Raw genomic sequence first — 4,602 nt, 5'->3', positions numbered from 1 at the left:
TTCTGCTTCCACGATCCGGCCATTTGAATAGCCAGGGACACAGCCGTGAGTACTTTAAAGTACTCGCAAACTAATACTAATGAAAGTGCTAACAATTCTAGTAAGGGGTGCTAAGCTCTAGTTTATTTTGCATAAAGCCAATTTTATTTCACAAACATTTTTGTAAACAACTCTTTCTGTGCTAACTAACTCAAGTGGGAACATTAGTGTCATTCCCACAATTCCGTTGTGATTCAAAGTCAATGTCACCTTTCAAATCAAAATTCCCAAGTCACCATTCACCCTTTATAGTTTTTGAGAAAAGTTCTGATGACGGAACAGTATGGCCTTTCCAACTGTCCATAACCGAGGACGCGGCTATTCGAATAGGTTTAACTCTGCAGAGGTTGTACACTTGTGCCACAACAATTGCAATAGCTCGTCGAGGGTAATCGGCCCTGATTTATCGTACGCGATACGCGAACTACCAATCATAACCTTTCATTTACATACCCTAGTATAGGCACCTCTCCCCATGAGCTTGGCCTCCCGGTGAAGACCGACGGTCAGCACGGGAACTGCATGAGGCTTGGGCCGGACATTCACCTCATTTCGCATCATATCATATCATCTCGTTTCTTTTGTTGTAGAGGCAGCTTTCGGCATAACCCCGATGACGCTTGTTTAGAGGGAACCCATACTAAGATACATAAACTTCTAGTTAAGCCCTACCCATATCAGGTATTGTGGGGGTACTTGTAAAATTGGAATGGTATCGCATCCGAACCCAACCATCAGTGTTTTTGTAAAATTCACCAAGTCATTCACCAGTCATATTCACCTTCAAAAACTTTCAATAGAATGACTCATCATTCCAAGGTTTTCAAAGTCATTTCAATTCCCAAGTTTCCAAATGGAGTAGTCACTTCCAAATTTAGCACTAGCATCTATGTATGAGGGGTGCTAAGTATTTTGTTTGCTTCTAGGCTAAGTTTGATACTCTTGTACTAATCCAATACTAACCAAGTGAGTCATGAATCAAAAGTACTTTGATAAAGCAAAAGTAAATAAAGCCGGTAAGGTAAAACTGGGAAATAGGATCATAAGCATAAAGTAAATAGGGGAATGCCTTGCTCATAGAGAGCCTTGCACTTTGCAAGAGTATTATCTTGCTTGCAAGAGTATAGCTTGCATTGGTATTGGCTTGCATAGTATTTTAGCTTGCCTTGGTTGAAGTGGAGGTCCAAGTTTTCTTCTCCTTCCTTGTTGTAGAAGTCCTCCTCTTCTGGATACTCCTTGGTACTAGCGTCTAGAATACGAATACGGGGTATACAATCATCATACCAAACTTACATACTAACTAAGCACACACAAGTTTTACACAACTTAAACTAGCATCACATACTACTATTAAGTGGGTGGATGTGTTCCTCTTATTTAAGAAAAATAATTTCCTCTCATACTAACTTAGGTGTTACTTTTAATTACTTAGAGAAATAATTTCCTCTCATTATCCTATTAAGATTTAATTTCTCTCATGAACAAAATATGACCTAGGTTGACCAAAGTCAACCTCTTCATACTCATCATTTAAGAAAAATGATTTAAATGAGGTTCCATACCTCATACAATTTAATACTAACATGGTAGTGATTTAATGTCACCAAATAACTCAATATGAGATTTTATAGACCAGGGTCACTACCTCATGTTGAATTACTTGAGAACAAGATTTAAATGAGAGGAATACCTCTCATATGATTTAACACATAGTTGTAACTAGGTTAACAACTACCATTGAGGTGATTTAACATTATCAGCAATTCATTGGCTATTCTAACATTACTTGTACTCACACCCATTTATTCTATTCACCCAAATACTACAATTGGGGTGCATTGGTTGGGTTGCTTGAGGGAAATAATTTCCTCTCCTTACATATGTAAATGATAGTTTCCATCTAGGGTTTGAGAGATACTTTTCTCTTAAGGTTTAATTTCTCAAACAATTATACATGAAATCATGTTGACTCAAGTCAACCATTCATCATCATCATTTGAGAAATTGATTTAAATGAGGGAGGGTACCTCATACCATTTAATAACACTACATATGATTTAAATCTCTAAGTAATTCATATAAGTGAGTTTGGCCAGGGGTCCAAACATCACATGAATTCATTGGAGACAAGATTTAAATGAAGTATAAGACTTCATATGAATTACTTAATAGTTTTGGACAATATCAACTAGTTAAACTAGCCATATTATCCACTCCTTAAACTAGGGCATGATCATGCAAAGTGACCCTAGCATTTCCTTGCATAAACAATTTGTGTAAGTCAAATGTGAGCTATTGGAGTTTGAATTGACTCAATATCTATTTTGGTTGATTTTTAAGAATTATTCTAAGGCAGAAAAGTCCCTGTCTTGTTTATTTTGCTACATTAATTCTACAAATAATTTTGAGATGGGACCAGTGGCATTTGATAGAAAATTTTCATAGCTTTCTAACAATATGAAGTTTGTTAAATTTGGCCAAGCCAAACAGATTCTATGGAATTTCAAAGTGGGGTTCAGTATTGAAAATGTTTGAATTGGATTTAAATCAAATTGACTAGGCGGGCTGGCGGGAAACTAAACGGGCCGAAACAGTTTGAAAAGATGCAGAGCAGAGTTGGGCCGGCCCAGCAGTGCGTCCAGCGCGCAGCGGGCCAGCTGACAGGGGGACCCACCCGTCAGTGGGCGATGCTTACCGAAACGGTACAGAGGAATGTGGGCGGTTAGATTAGATGCAGATCGTGCGGTCGAGGCGCGTCGTCTCCGTCGACGAGAGAGGAAGTGCTGGCGGCTACGGCAGAGGGTCGACGGCGAGCTGGGACTCCGGCGAGGGTCAGCGGCGGCGCAGGACGGTGTTGTCGATGATGAGGAGTGCGCTGGTACCAGCGGCGTCGCTCGGGGAGGCGTCAATCGACGGCGGCTTCTGCGTCGGCTTGCGGGTCTCCGGCGTGCAATTGGGCGGCGGTGGTTGCTAATTCGAAGTGGAGAGGATGCGAGGAGATCGAGAGGAGGGAGAGGAGCAAGGTTGGTGTGGAGATGGAGGCGCGGGAGACGGTGTATTTATAGGGCGCGAGGTAGCCGTGGGATGTGCGGCGAAGGCGACAGCATAGCGGCGGCTCCGGCGAGGGAATCGGGTCGGCGAGGTAGGCGCTAGCTAGGCGGCGTCCAGGCGGTGTTAGGGAGCTAGAGAATGAGGTGGGGGACGGTTTGGTGCGTGCGCGCGACGGCGACGTTCTGGCGGCAGGGTTGCGGGATTCCGGCGAAGTGGTCGTCAGCGACAAGCAGCGCGAGAGCACGGGAGCGTGTCTGGTGGGTTGGCGCGGCGACGGTGATGCTCAAGGTGCAGAGAGGGGGGCCAGGGGCTGCGCCGGTCGTCGGGGTGGCAGGTGGCCGGGGCATGTCCACGCGTGCACACTTGCGACGCGAGCGGCGTCCTGGCCGTTTTGGGCGCGCATTGTGCGGGCGTTGTCGACGGCGTCCGTGGCCGTGGCGGTGCTAGGCGTGGCTAGGGTGGTGAGGTGGTGCTCGTGGACACCAGGGCCAGGGCTGGAGGTGAAGGAGAAGGGAGGGGGCACGGCATGGCCGGCATGCCATTGGCATGGCCATGTACATGCAAGTTAGGCTTGCTCCCTTAGGGTTTCGTGGGTGGTGAGGCAGAGAGGGGACAAGGGGACAGAATGGTGTAGGTTGGGGTAGATTAGGGGTGGTAGAATCACTATAGCAAATAGTGTGTAATAGTGTCATATTTGAATTTTGGAAAAAATGTCCAAATTTGATTTAATTCCAATGGTGAATCTTTTTGAAATGTGAGTGTTGATATAAGTTGTATTTGACCAGAGATGATTAGAGGTGGTGGTGGAATTTTCGAATTCAAAGAATTGCCAAAATTGACAAGTGTGAGATTGTTGATCTTAATAAAAAGTTGCAACTTTGATGGAGCATAGCTAATGATCAAGAAAGAATTTGGCATGGTGATATTTACAAAAAGTGTTCACCTTGATGTCCTCTTGGATGACATGCAAAGAATTGGGAAAGTTTAGTTTGAAAAACTTGAAATAGAGAGGCTCAAATTAGTGACCAGAATATAAAGGGCAGATTTGACCATTATTGTATGTGAGCAAGTTTTGAGTGTGAAATTGATTGGAATTGTGTTTCTTTGATTCCAAAAGTTGTGATAAATGTTTAGTAACATTATTCCACTAATGGTGAAGATCAAAATGGTCTAGGGTCAAGGTTTATAAAAATGGCATAAGCCCTATGTGAGGGTTTTGTGAAATTCTAGCTTTTATTCTTTTATTCCTCTTTGCTTCAATTTGACAAGAGTGAGGTTTATTTGGTGTTAGATTGAGTTAGGTGAAAGGTTCAAACCATTTTGAGACCATGGAGGTGGCTAGGTCAAGATTCGATAATTTGGCCCTATGTGTATGGGAGTGAAAATGGAATTATCTCACTATTTGATTTCTCTTCATTTGATTTGATTTCTCTTGACTCAAGTGTGATTCTTATTAGTTTAGAAACATTTCCAAACCATTGAAACCATTTCAAATGGTCTTGCTCAAAGATT

This window comes from Lolium rigidum, chromosome 3 (genome assembly GCF_022539505.1).
Source record: "Lolium rigidum isolate FL_2022 chromosome 3, APGP_CSIRO_Lrig_0.1, whole genome shotgun sequence".
NCBI lineage: Eukaryota > Viridiplantae > Streptophyta > Magnoliopsida > Poales > Poaceae > Lolium > Lolium rigidum.
Note: the sequence above shows the minus strand (reverse complement) of the source record.